General features: G+C 42.0%; 1 protein-coding gene across 1 annotated transcript in view; it reads left to right on the forward strand.

The window, feature by feature from the left end:
* Nucleotides 1-368: 368 nt before the first annotated feature.
* The window catches only part of PDILT (protein disulfide isomerase like, testis expressed), a 55,213-nt gene continuing 40,630 nt past the window's right edge, over nucleotides 369-14,951 (forward strand). Inside the window, exon 1 of the mRNA XM_081554652.1 lies at nucleotides 369-600. The gene's annotated coding sequence lies outside the window, so the exon portion shown is untranslated. The remainder of the gene's footprint in view (nucleotides 601-14,951) is intronic.

The following is a 14,951-nucleotide window of genomic DNA, read 5'->3' on the forward strand; positions in this document are numbered from 1 at the left end:
ACATCAAGAACCTGAACTTCATTACCGTGAGCTTTGGCTGAGTTCGAGTGCTGGTCATGTGAGTTCAAGTCCCAATCTAAGGTAAAGGGTTTTAATTTTACTGGTGAGGAAACTGAGCCTCAGAAAGCCTAAGTGACACTCCTGAAATCACACAGACGCTTAGGAACAGAGCTGGGATCCAAATTCCAATCTAAAGGCACCTCTGATGGGGACACCCAGTATCCCACAGTGTGTTTTGTTTCTGGCCCTTCTTGTGACCTTCAGTCCCCCTCCCCCAACTCAGCATGGGCAGGGGAAGGCCCCCTCTTACTCAACAATGGCCTATTCTTCTCCCAGGACACCCCTGGTCCTCCAGAACCCCAGAACTCAGAACACTGTGGCTACAGCGGCTGTGGCCTCGGTGTGTCCAGGAAGGGACTCCATTTCTGCCTCTGGATTTCTTTAGAACACTCAGCTGTTTTGGGGTCCTGCTCTGGTCACAAAGAGAAGTCAGGAACCTACTCTTCAGCCCACGACTGCCCTTCTCAAGGGCCAGAAGAGTTCACTGCCCCAGCCCTGGCTCAGCCCCAGTGGGCCTGAGAGAAACCTGGCTTCTTGCAGGTATGAACTTGAGTGAAACATGGCAATTCTGACTGAAGGGCCCTGCCCTGACAGCCTTCCTTCTGCCAAGGTGGTTATGAATTTAAGTGTGAATTTCTGCACAAATGGTTACACATTAAGATGACGAAACTGGCTTAAAAAGAAAAGATGCCCAGACTCACCCCACACCAGATCAACGAAATTGAATCCTATGTATTTGAGTTCAAGCATCAGTATTCTTTTTAAGCGCTCTGGGAGATTGAAATGCACAGTCATGGCTGAGAACCACTGAAACAGACTTGTGGGGTTTGCATGAGAATTAAATTAGCTTATTTATTCATTCATTCATTCAAATTCTTTGAGCTCCAAATTTGGGCCGGACAGCATTCTAGGAGGAGGGGAAACAGCCACAGCTGTGAACAAGGGCACTTACATTAAAAAGTTAGAAATATAAACAAGATGCAGTGGGAAATAAAAACACAAAATTTGAGGCAAGCTGTTGTGATGTGACCAAGAGTGCTCAAAGCTGGGGTTTGGGGAGACAGAGCGGCCTGCGGAGACCCTTCTGAGTTGCTGGTGCTTGCACCCGGACCCTTCAGGAAAGGTTGAATGAAGATCAGGATGAGGGATACCAGGCCAAGGCAAAGGCCCGGAAGCAGGGTGTGTTTGAGGAGAGGAAAGGAAAGCAATGTGGCTGGTGCTCTGTGAATGGGGGTGGAGAATGGAGGGCTGGTGTCAGGGGGAAAAGAGCTATGGAGGCCGGATTTCGTGCTGAGGGGCCTGAGAGGACAGATGTGCGGTGGGATTGTCTGGGACAGCAAGCCATGGACCTTTTAGTAAGAGAGCAATGTGATCTACATTATGTTTAGAAAGAAAATTGATAACTTCTGTGAGGGAACTGGATGAGGGGAAGTAAAGAGAACAAGGAGAGGGATCAGACAGGAGGCCACTGCTCCAACTGGATGAGGGCCGACAGTGCGGGGATGAGGGGCCTCTCTGGGAACGCTGGTGGGGACAACACACACCGTGCTCACGTCCGGCCGGCAGGGAGGAAGCCCCTCCGTGGTAGCTATTCCTATTCTTATTAATAAAAATTTCCTATCACAGCACTCTCCTCGAGTCGGCGATGGGGGAGGATGCTGGAATCTGTGGGCCTGGGGCAGATGGTACCTGAGGGGATACAGAGCGGGCAACAAGGGATGCCTGGTCAGAAGGACAGGTGCAGGGAGAACCGAGGTCCACAGGCCCAGAGAACAGAGGGACCTAGGTGCACAGAAGGGGACCAGTGCCTGGGGTTGAGACAGAATGGGGTCCAGAGTTTGAGGGGAGCCTTGTGATGAGGTAGGACAGAGCCACGGCCAGAGTGAGTCTCAAGAGAGAGAGCAAGAGGGGGAGAGAGAGAGAGACTACTCTCCCTGCCACCCCACAGCCTGCTCCCAGAAATGCAAATAGTTCACTTCTTTGCTTCTTTCAGTAAAATGTCAACTTCTGAGTGAAGCTTACCATGTGACCCTATTTGAAATGTCAACACCCCATTCACCTTTATCCCTTTCAGATCTTCTCTGACTGACTTTTCTCCTTAGTGCTTTACCAGCATGTGATATACTCTGTATTCTTTCTGTCTCATTCACTTTTCCCCTCTTCTAGAATATAAGCTCCATGCACGCAGGAACTATTGTCTGTTTTGCTCACTTCTGTACCTAGAACAGTACTCAGCACACATGGAGGCCTTAAAAAATATCTGATGAATGAACAAAACAAATGAATGGGTGAGTGGGTGTATGAATGAATGAACAGGGGTTGTGGCTGGTTCTGTGAGGCAGGAGGGAAGGAAGACTGAAGTGGACAAATTCTGACTGTGAAAGGCTTTCCACACAGCTCAAGGGGCTTGAGCTCCACCCTGTGAGACCTGGTGCACTGGAAGCCTTCGGGGGCTCCTGTTTCAACCTGTCCAAGGGAAACCTGACTCCTCCCTCTCGGGGCCTCCCACCTCTCCTTCACCATGAATTGATCAGGAGTCCCTGGGAATCCTGTGTCCAAGACCTGTGAGGGGGAAAGAGCAGGGCAGCCCCTACAGCCCCCACTGTCTTGGCTGCTGGGTCATCCACTGGCTTGAGAAGGGCCAGCACAGTTCTCCTGAGACCTGGAGCTGAGGTGAGACCACTGGCCCAGGCTTCCCTTCCCTTTGACAAGAGCCATCCGGATCTTTCACAGAGAGTCTAGCAACCTCGAATCTTGAGATTTCTTTCCAAAAGACCCATTGGTACTTTGGCAAATCCCTCCCACGCCTGCCAAACAAGAGATTTTGGATGCCAAGGGGCTTGGAAGGGGCCACCAATGGTCAGTCACAGAAAGGCTCTGGGTGGCTCTCACTGTCTTATGTTTACATAACAGATAAGGGGTTATTCTGGTGATTGTAAAATAAAAGTTAACCCTCTAGCACTTTAATGTCTCCATCTAGACAAAGAAATTTAGATGAGAGTTTCTCTTGCAAGCAAATTAATCAATGAACAAATAAGCAAACAGCTACCAATGAAAGAATAGAGCTTACCACCTGTTTCTATAAGAATTAAGTCATTAGTCATTGCAGTCGCTGACCTTCAATACACCCTGAAAGGAGTTCAGGGCAAAGATGAAGAATGAAGTACTCTGTGCTCTGGCAAAACTGGCAGAATAGGTCTTCAAGATAGTTAGATATTTTTAGGAGAAATTTTTATGAACCCAATTTCTTGCATTTTCTCATACTAAGAAAAGCACTGAAACCAATAACTAGGACATTGGTTCCTTGTGACCAATAGTAACCTTCTACTGAGATGTGTGTTGATTACATGTACCCCTTTGCCAGAATTATATATACACTGACCTCCTCCCTTACATCTTCTGAGCAGTTTCTCAGAGCCATCTGAGAGGCTGTCTCCCCAGGCTATAGTCTTCAACAAGACACTAAGTTCAACTCACAGCTCTTATGTTGTGTTTTTTCCCAAGGCAACAAAGGTGAATTAATACTGAAAACAAAAGCTGCATCTAATAGTCATCACCCTGTACCAGACTTCCCCAGGACTAACAAGTGGCATGTTATCTGTGGGCCCTGGGATTCTGGGGATCATTAAGCACCCTTCAGGCTGGGTGGTAGTAATGAGCTCTTTGGCTGAAATGTAGATTTGAATAATATGCATCACAACTTTCCAGAAAACCAGGCTCTCCACTCTGTCTTCATCCTTATCTCAACTCTCCTTTATTGATTTTATTTGACCATGTAGTTCTCAACCTACAGGCTGCAGGATAGAATTACCTGGAAGGCTTAAGAGATCCAACAGTCAATGACAATACACAAATCTCAGTTGGATTCTGATTCAAACAAACCTAAAACTTATGAAATAGTCAGAGTAGTTTATTGTCTAGATATTTGATGATATGAGGGATTAGAGTGAATTTTGTTGTGTGATAATGGTGTTGTAGTTATGTTTTATTATCAGATTTTCATCTTTTAGAGGTTCATGATGAAATATCTATGGATGAAATAATATGATGCATGGGACTGGCTTCAAAATAATCCAGGGTGGGGAGTTGACAGGAGTATAAACGATACAATTGGAGGTGACAACTGAGGTTGAGTGGTGAGTTACCTTGGGGGTATGCTGTACCATACCATTCTGTTTTCATGTTCAAAATTTTCCAAATAGAAAGTTAAAATAATCACCTGGAGAGCTTTAAAAACATACAGATATCTGGACCCCACCTTGAGCAATTTTGAATTAATAAAGGGTCAGAGGAGCATCAGTATCACCTTAAAAACTCCCCAGAGAATTTTAATGTGAATCCAGGTTCTCAGTTCATGTTAGTCATTCAGTCGTGTCCAACTTATTGCGACCCTATGGATTGTAGCCTGTCAGGCTCCTCTGTCCATGGGATTCTCTAGGCAAGAATACTGGAGTGGGGATGCCATTTCCTCCTCCAAGGAATTTTCTCAACCCAGGGATCAAAACTGGGTCTCCTGCATTGTGTTAATCAAGCACAATGGTAAAGGCAACCATAGGCAATAGTGATGGAATGGATGTAGCTGTGAATCCTCTAACACGGTATTTACAAGAAAGACAGCGGGCTGTAGATTGCGAGCCCTGGTTTATACCCATACGCATTAGGCTTAGATATACCTGAACTCAAGTCTTGCTCCTTCTTCTTGGGTAGGTCTCCACCTTTGTAAGTTGGGCATCATAACTGTACCTACCTCACAGACATGCTGTGAGGATTAATGAGATGATGCGTGTAAAGCTCAAATGCTAGCTTAATACACAGTGATTGATTTATTACTGTGGCCAGAGTGGGACTGGGGATGGGGACTACAGTGGTGAACAAAACGGGAAGGGACAGAGGGTCAGAACCCTTTCTCAGGACCCTAGAAGCATTAAATTAAATGGCAACACTGTCTTGCCATTCCTCCCTGCTCTCCTCCCTCCTGAAAAGAAGGCACATTTTTTTTCCTTTGGAGAAGGTAAATGTTCCTTCTGTCAATGTGTTCTTCCTTACCTAGAGTTTATAGCATAAACCTTTTGAGTAGTCAAAAACCCTTTTTTATTTTCCTGAAAAGCTTAGTTCTTGCAATTAGAACCCTGACTTGCAAGCCCCTCCTGAGTTTTAAAGGCCTGTTTTGTAACCCCAAACCAAAAATTTGATTCTGTTCTGTTGCCAGCCTCAGTCTTCCCCTTCGGAGACAGAGCCTGATTAGACGGTGGATACCAGAGATGGTGGTTGGAGTCAGGGAGCCTCAGTTACTGTCTCAAAACATTGTTCACTGCACCAGTTTTACAGGGGGCACTAGAGAGACAGTACATCATTCTGGTCACTGCACCAGTTTTACAGGGGGCACTAGAGAGACAGTACATCATTCTGGTTAAGGACATGGATTCTGTAGCTAGATTGCCTTGTTTGAAATCCTCTGTCACATGATAGCTGTATGGCCTTGGGCAAATCACTTAACCTCTATGTGCCTCATTTTATACTCACTAAATGGGGATTATAATATTACTATGTTATAGAATTGTCATAGAAGAGACGATGGCATGGAATGCATAGAACAGTCATACATGACAAGTATATTTAGCTACAGGTATTTATAAAATTTAACACTTGATACATAATTTAACAAGTATGTTTAGCTATAGATATTAAAAACATTTAACACTTGTGACCAATTATCTAATACCAATTATTTTGGTATTAGACCAAAAAATTATATTAGAAGATCTACTTTAAAAAAATCCTCAGACAGTGTGTCAAACATATTTACCAGGTACATATCAAATATCCACTCATTCATTCATGTTTATTTGCCTATCATAAATACCAAGTGCTAGGAATACAGCACTCAAAGAAATTGAGGTCCTCATAAATTTAATCTGGACCAGCTATTTGCCGTGTTCAAAACACTTGAGTAATCTGTATGCTACATAGGAAAATGGCTCTGTGCTTAAGGACAACATGCAAAGATCTGTGACACTGATCCTATGCTCTAAATTATTAGGGAAAATGTTATTGGGGAGAGTGGCACTTAAAGAGACACAACTGCTGACCCAAACCATCTGAACAGATAAGAATTGTAAAAGAAAAGATAAAAAGGAAAAGACAAAAAAATGAGGGGAAAAAAAAGAGGAAAGGAAATCATGTTATAGACCTAATATGTACTCTTATCAGAAAGGTATCCGGAATGTATTTTACATCATTGAGTAAGACAGTTGGACAATGAACAGTATTGCCTATCTAATTCCATTTATTAATATGTACATTTAAATGTACATTCATACTGGCATTTTCAACATTGGTAAAGATTCATTCCAAACTGAGTCACTTTCTCATGGGTGGGGTTATGGGAGAAATTTTTCTTTTCTACTTAACATTTTTTAATTGTGTTGCTTGGAATTTTTACATGTGTGCATTATGGTGATTACTTTTCAAAGAAATATTTACACTTGAGAAAATTTTCTCAAAAATCAATTGAGGGGGCGGTCCTAAGATGGCAGAGGAATAGGATGGGGAGACAACTTTCTCCCCCACAAATTCACCAAAAGAACATTTAGACGCCCTGCAAATTCCACAAAACAACTTCTGAATGCTGGCGGAGGACATCAGGCACCAAGAAAGGCAGCCTATAGTCTTCAATAAGAGGTAGGACAAAATATAAAAGATAAAAAGAGAGACAAAAGAGGTAGGGACGGAGATCCGTCCCGGGAAGGGAGTCTTAAAAAAGAGAGAAGTTTCTGAACACTAGGAAACACTCTCTGGCGGGTCTGTAGCGAGCCTTGGAATCTCAGAGGGCAAAATAACCAGGAAGAAAGATAAATAAATAATTAAAACCTGCGGTTTACATACCTAACAGCAACTCCCAGCGGAGCCGCAGCCCAGACGCGCGCATGCCCAACTAGCAGGCGGGGGTTGGGCAGGGACGGGCGGGCTGCACTGCTTTGGGTAAGGACTGGGCCTGAATGCCCCGGGGCAATCCGAGGGAACTAAATTGAGACAGCAACCTAGACTGTGGGATAGCTTTCTTGCGAAAAGCCTTAACCTAAGACACCGCCAGGCCCGCTCACAGAACAAAGGAATGAGCAGAGCTAGCTGGCTGCGGACCAGCCCATCCCCTGCCAGAGACGGGCTGGCGAGGGCAGCCAGAGCCAGAAGGGCGCAATCATGGCCTCAGAAGGCATCCTATACCAAACTGCAAGCAGACCTCGTTGCTAACCAGGACTTCTTGGGACTCTGGAGGGTCGACACCTGCCGAGAGGGTGGCAGCCAGAGATCAGCTCCCCAGGGGAGAGACACGGCACACCTGGGAAGCTGCGCCCATTGTACACCCAGAAAACCAAGCGGCTGGAACAAGGGAAGAGAAAAAAGCACAGCCCCACCTGGGAAGGGCAAAAAACCCAGGCTCAACCAAGTCTGCGTCTTTGTGAAGTACACAGAAACCTGAACTTGAGCGGCTTAAACCTGGGAAGTACAGGCAACCCCAGGGGCCTGCTTCAGACAGTTCCCGGCAGTGCAACCTAACGCGTGAGCAGTGTAGACTGGGAAAGCACACACGCTGTGAGTGGGGCAAACCTGGCGTGGCTGAAACATTGTGAGCACACGCCAGTGAGACTTGTTTGCAGTGTTCCTCCCTCCCCACAGCACGACTGAACAGTGAGACTAAAGAAAAGTGACCAACACCTCCCTCCTTGTGTCAGGGCGGAAATTAGACACTGAAGAGACCAGCAAACAGAAGAAACTAAAAGAAATAGAGGAAACCACTTTGGAAGTGACAGGTGCAATAGATTAAAACCCTGTAGTTAGCACCGACCACATAGGAAGGGGCCTATAGACCTTGAGAAGTACAAGCTGGACAAAGGAACTATCTGAAAATGAACTGACCCCACACTGTCTGTAACAGCTCCAGAGAAATTCTTAGATATATTTTTACTATTATCATTTTTTAAATTTTTAAAACTTTTAAATTATTTTTTAAAATTTATTTTATTATTTTATATTCATTTTTAAGTCCCCTATTACTCCTTCAATTTTCATTTTTATAACCTACTATTACCTTGCCAAAAAAATACCCTATTTTTCTAAAGCAAATTCATATATATATATTTTTTATAATTTTGTGACTCTGGTGGTTTTTTCTTTTCTTTTCTTTTTTTTGTCTTCTCTTTTTTTTAATATTGTATTTTGGAGAATCTAACCTCTACTCTAGATTTTTAATCTTTGCTTTTTAGCATTTGTTATCAACTTTGTATCTTCAAGAACCCAATCTTCAGTACCCATTTTTACTTGGGAGCGAGATCACTGACTTCATTGCTCTCTCACCCTTTTAACTCTCCTTTTTCTCCACCAGGTCGCCTCCATCTCCCCACTCCCCCTTTTCTTCTCAACCCAACTCTGTTAATCTCTTTGTGTGTTCCAGGCTGGGGAGAACACTTAGAGAACTGATTACTGACTGGATCTGTCTCTCCCCTTTTGATTCCCCCTTTTCTCCTCCTGGCCACCTCTGTCCCCTTCCTCCCTCTTCTCTTCCCTGTGTAACTCCGTGAACATCTCTGAGAGATCCAGACTGTGGAGAGCACATAAGGAAGTGATTACTGGCTAGCTCACTCTCTCCCCTTTTGATTCCCCTCTTACCCTCGTGGTCACCACTATCTCCCTCCTCCCTCTTGTCTTCTCCATGTAACTCTGTGAACCTCTCTGGGTGTCACTCACTGTGGAGAAACTTTTCAGCATTAACCTAGATGTTTTATCATCAGTGCTGTATAGATGGAGAAGTCTTGAGGCTACTGTAAGAATAAGACTAAAAACCAGAGACAGGAGACATAAGTCCAAATCCTAAGAACACCAGAGAACTCCTGAATCCAGGAAGCATTAACCAATAGGAGCTCATCAAACGCCTCCATACCTACACTGAAACCAAGCACTACTCAAGGGCCAACAAGTTCCAGGGTAAGATATACCACGCAAATTCTCGAGCAACACAGGAACATAGCCCTGAGCTTCAATATACAGGCTGCCCAAAGTCACACCAAACCCACTGACATTTCAAAACTCATTATTGGACATTTCATTGTACTCCAGAGAGAAGAAATCCAGCTCCACCCACCAGAACACTGACACAAACTTCCCCAACCAGGAAACCTTGACAAGCCACCCATCTAACCCCACCCAGAATGAGGAACCTCCACAATAAAGAGGAACCACAAACTGCCAGAAAACAGAAAGGCCACCCCAAACACAGGAATATAAACAAGATGAAAAAGCAGAGAAATACCCATCAGGTAAAGGGACAGGATAAATGCCCTCCAAATCAAGCAAAAGAGGAAGAGAAAGGGAATTTACCTGATAAAGAATTCCAACTAATGACAGTGAAAATGATCAAAAATCTGGAAAACAAATTGGAGTTACAGATAAATAACTTGGAGACAAGGGTCGAGAAGATGCAAGAAAGGTTTAACAAGGACCTAGAAGAAATAAAAAAGAGTCAATATATAATGAATAATGCAATAAATGAGATCAAAAACACTCTGGAGGGAACAAACAGTAGAAAAACGGAGGCAGAAGATAGGATAAGTGAGGTAGAAGATAGAAGGATAGAAATAAATGAAACAGAGAGGAAAAAAGAAAAAAGAATTAAAAGAAATGAGGACAACCTCAGAGACCTCTGGGACAATGTTAAACACACCAACATTCGAATCATAGGAGTCCCAGAAGAATAAGACAAAAAGAAAGGCCATGAGGAAATACTCGAGAAGATAATAGTTGAAAACTTCCCTAAAGCGGGGAAGGAAATAATCACCCAAGTCCAAGAAACCCAGAGAGTCCCAAACAGGATAAACCCAAGGCGAAACACCCCAAGACACTTAGTAATCAAATTAACAAAGATCAAACACAAAGAACAAATATTAAAACCAGCAAGGGAAAAACAACAAATAACACACAAGGGGATTCCCATAAGGATAACAGCTGAAACCCTTCAGGCCAGAAGAGAATGGCAGGACATACTTAAAGTGATGAAAGAAAATAATCTACAACCCAGATTACTGTATCCAGCAAGGATCTCATTCAAATATGAAGGAGAAATCAAGACCTTTACAGACAAGCAAAAGCCGAGAGAATTCAGCACCAGCAAACCAGCTCTCCAACAAATGCTAAAGGATATTCTCTAGACAGGAAACACAAAGGGGGTATAATCTCGAACCCAAAACAATAAAGTAAATGGCAACGGGATCATACTTATCAATAATTACCTTAAATGTAAATGGGTTGAATGCCCCAACCAAAAGACAAAGCCTGGCTGAATGGATACAAAAACAAGACCCCTATATATGTTGTCTACGAGAGACCTGCCTCGAAACAAGGGACACATACAGACTGAAAGTGAAGGGCTGGAAAAAGGTATTTCATGCAAATAGAGACCAAAAGAAAGCAGGAGTAGCAATACTCATATCAGATGAAATAGACTTGAAAACAAAGGTGGTGAAAAGAGACAAAGATGGACACTACATAATGATCAAAGGATCAATCCAAGAAGAAGATATAACGATTATAAATACATATGCACCCAACATAGGAGCACCGCAATATGTAAGGCAAATGTTAACAAATATGAAAGGGGAAATTAACAACAACACAATAATAGTGGGAGACTTTAATACCCCACTCACACCTATTGACAGATCAACTAAACAGAAAAATAACAAGGAAGCACAAACTTTAAATGATACAATAGACCAGTTAGACCTAATTGATATCTATTCAACATTTCACCCGAAAACAATGAATTTCACCTTTTTCTCAAGCGCACATGGAACCTTTTCCAGAATAGATGACATCCTGGGCCATAAATCTAGTCCTGGTAAATTCAAAAAAATTTAAATAATTCCAAGCATCTTTTCGGACCACAACGCAGTAAGATTAGATGTCAATTACAGGAGAAAAACTATTAAACATTCCAACATATGGAGGCTGAACAACACACTGCTGAATAACCAACAAATCACAGAAGAAATCAAAAAAGAAATCAAAATATGCATAGAAACGAATGAAAATGAAAACACAACAACGTAAAACCTATGGATCACTGTAAAAGCAGTGCTAAGGGAAGATTCATAGCAATACAGGCTCACCTCCAGAAACAAGAAAAAAGTCAAATAAATAACCTAACTCTACACCTAAAGCAACTAGAAAAGGAAGAAATGACAGAACCCCAGGGTTAGTAGAACAAAAGAAATCTTAAAAATTAGGACTGAAATAAATGCAAAAGAAACGAAAGAGACCATAGCAAAAATCAACAAAGCCAAAAGCTGGTTCTTTGAGAAGATAAATAAAATTGACATGTCATTAGCCAGACTCATCAAGAAACAAAGGGAGAAGAATCAAATCAACAAAATTATAAATGAAAACGGAGAGATCACAACAGACAACACAGAAATACAAAGGATCATAAGAGACTATTATCAGCAACTTATGTAAATAAAATGGACAACTTGGAAGAAATGGATAAATTCTTAGAAAAGTACTACTTTTCAAAACTGGACCATGAAGAAATAGAAAATCTCAACAGACCCTCACAAGCATGGAAATTGAAACTGTAACAGAAATCTTCCAGCAAACAAAAGCCCAGGACCAGATGGCTTTCCAGCAGAATTATACCAAAAATTTAGAGAAGAGCTAACACCTATCCTACTCAAACTCTTTCAGAAAATTGCAGAGGAAGGTAAACTTCCAAACTCATTCTATGAGGCCACCATCACCCTAATACCAAAACCTAACAAAGATGCCACACAAAAAGAAAACTACAGGCCAATATCACTGATGAATATAGATGCAAAAATCCTTAACAAAATCCTAGCAAACAGAATCCAACAACATATTAAAAAGATCATACATCATGACCAAGTGGGCTTTATCCCAGGGATGCCAGGATTCTTCAATATCCACAAATCAATCAATGTAATACACCACATAAACAAATTGAAAGATAAAAACCATATGATTATTTCAATAGATGCAGAGAAAGCCTTCAACAAAATTCAACATCCATATATGATAAAAACGCTCCAAAAAGCAGGAATAGAAGGAACATAACTCAACATAATAAAAGCTATATATGACAAACCCACAGCAAACATTATCCTAAATGGTGAAAAACTGAAAGCATTTCCTCTAAAGTTAGGAACAAGACAAGGGTACCCACTCTCACCACTACTATTCAACATAGTTTTGGAAGTTTTGGCCACAGCAATCAGAGCAGAAAAAGACATAAAAGGAATCCAGATTGGAAAAGAAGAAGGAAAACTCTCACTGTTTGCAGATGACATGATCCTCTACATATAAAACCCTAAAGACTCCACCAGAAAATTACTAGAGCTAATCAATGAATATAGTAAAGTTGCAGGATATAAAATTAACACAGAGAAATCCCTTGCATTCCTATACACTAACAACGAGAAAACAGAATGATAAATTAAGGAAACAATTCGATTCACCATCGCAACGAAAACAATAAAATACTTAGGAATAAATCTACCCAAAGAAACAAAAGATATATATATATATATATATAAGACCATAAAATACTGGCGAAAGAAATCAAAGAGGACACAAATAGATGGGAGAAGTATACCATGTTCATGTATTGGAAGAATCAATATAGTGAAAATGAGTATACTACCCAAAGCAATCTGTAGATTCAATGCAATCCCTATCAAGCTAGCAATGGTATTTTTCAGAGAACTAGAACAAAGAATTTCACAATTTGTATGGAAATACGAAAAACCTTGAATAGCCAAAGCAATCTTGTGAAAGAAGAATGGAACTGGAGGAATCAACATGCCTGACTTCAGGCTCTACTACAAAGCCACAGTCATCAAGACAGTATGGTACTGGCACAAGGACAGAAATATAGATCAATGGAACAAAATAGAAAGCCCAGAGATAAATCCACGCACCTATGGACACCTTATCTTTGACAAAGGAGGCAAGAATATACAATGGAGAAAAGACAATCTCTTTAACAAGCGGTGCTGGGAAAACTGGTCAACCACTTGTAAAAGAATGAAACTAGAACACTTTGTAACACCATACACAAAAATAAACTCAAAATGGATTAAAGATCTAAACGTAAGACCAGAAACTATAAAACTCCTAGAGGAAAACATAGGCAAAACACTCTCCGACATAAACCACATCAGGATCCTCTACGACCCATCTCCCAGAATATTGGAAATAAAAGCAAAAATAAACACATGGGACCTAATTAAAATGAAAAGCTTTTGCACAACAAAGGAAACTATAAGCAAGGTGAAAAGAGCCTTCAGAATGGGAGAAAATAATAGTAAATGAAGCAACGGACAAACAATTAATCTCAAAAATACACAAGCAACTCCTGCAGCTCAATTCCAGAAAAACAAATGACCCAATCAAAACGTGGGCCAAAGAACTAAACAGACACTTCTCCAAAGAAGACATACAGATGGCTAACAAACACATGAAAAGATGCTCAACATCACTCATTATCAGAGAAATGCCAATCAAAATCACAATGAGGTACCATTTCATGCCCGTCAGAATGGCTGCTATCCAAAAGTCTACAAGTAACAAATGCTGGAGAGGGTGTAGAGAAAAGGAAACCCTATTACACTGTTGGTGGGAATGCAAACCAGTACAGCCACTATGGAGAACAGTGTGGAGATTCCTCAAAAAACTAGAAATAGAAGTGCCATATGACCCAGCAATCCCACTGCTGGGCATACACACTGAGGAAACCAGAATTGAAAGAGACACGTGTACCCCAATGCTCATCACAGCACTGTTTATAATAGCAAGGACATGGAAGCAGTCTAGATGCCCATCAGCAGATGAATGAATATGGAAGCTGTGGTACATATACACAATGGAATATTACTCAGCCATTAAAAAATAATACATTCGGATCAGTTGTAATGAGGTGGATGAAACTCAAGCCTATTATACAGAGTAAAGTAAGCCAGAAAGAAAAACACCAATACAGTATACTAACACATATATATGGAATTTAGTAAATCGGTAAAGATAACCCTATATGAAAGACAGTAAAAGAGACACAGATATATAGAACAGTATTATGGACTCTCTGGGAGAGGGCGAGGGTGGGAGGATATGGGAGAATGGCATTAAGCATGTAAATTATCATATGTGAAACGAATCGGCAGCCCAGGTTCGATGCATGATACAAGGTGCTCAGGGCTGGTGCACCGGGATGACCTGGAGGGGTGGGATGGGGAGGGAGATGGGAGGGGGGTTCTGGAAGGGGAACACATGTGCACCCGTGGTGGATTCATGTCAATGTATGGCAAAACAAATACAATATTGTAAAGTTAAAAAATAGATAAATAAACTAATTTTAAAAAAAAGGAAAATAAAATCAAATGGGGTACACTCCCAGCAGTAAGCTTCCCATCAAAAGAGGTATTCAAGCAGGAGTTGGGAGAGCATGAAGCAGAGGCTGTGATATGGATTGGATTAGTTATCGCTGAGACCCAGAGGCTCACCTTGGGATTCTGGACTGAGTTTCATATCTAAAAATATTCTTACCTAGTGTCTGGGGAGCCAGTGGGCTTGAGTGTTGGTTTGTGATTTGGCTTTCTGTTGCTCCAGGTGAGACCCTGCTGCTCTGAGCTAATCCCATGCAGTTTCAATGGGCCCCAAGATTAACCTCACTGGCAAAGTTTGCCTCTCATTTACCAGCTTGATTTGCTGAGCTCTGGGCACTGCTAGGAAGCCAGTGGGGCATGCTCAGGCCATGTTCTCCACATCAGGAGTGACCTTTTAGGAAAGGAGATGGGGAGGGAGTGATGACATGGGTCCCCACCACC

Source organism: Giraffa tippelskirchi, chromosome 13 (genome assembly GCF_054371585.1).
Source record: "Giraffa tippelskirchi isolate mGirTip1 chromosome 13, T2T-mGirTip1v1.2.pri, whole genome shotgun sequence".
NCBI classification, from domain to species: Eukaryota; Metazoa; Chordata; class Mammalia; order Artiodactyla; family Giraffidae; genus Giraffa; species Giraffa tippelskirchi.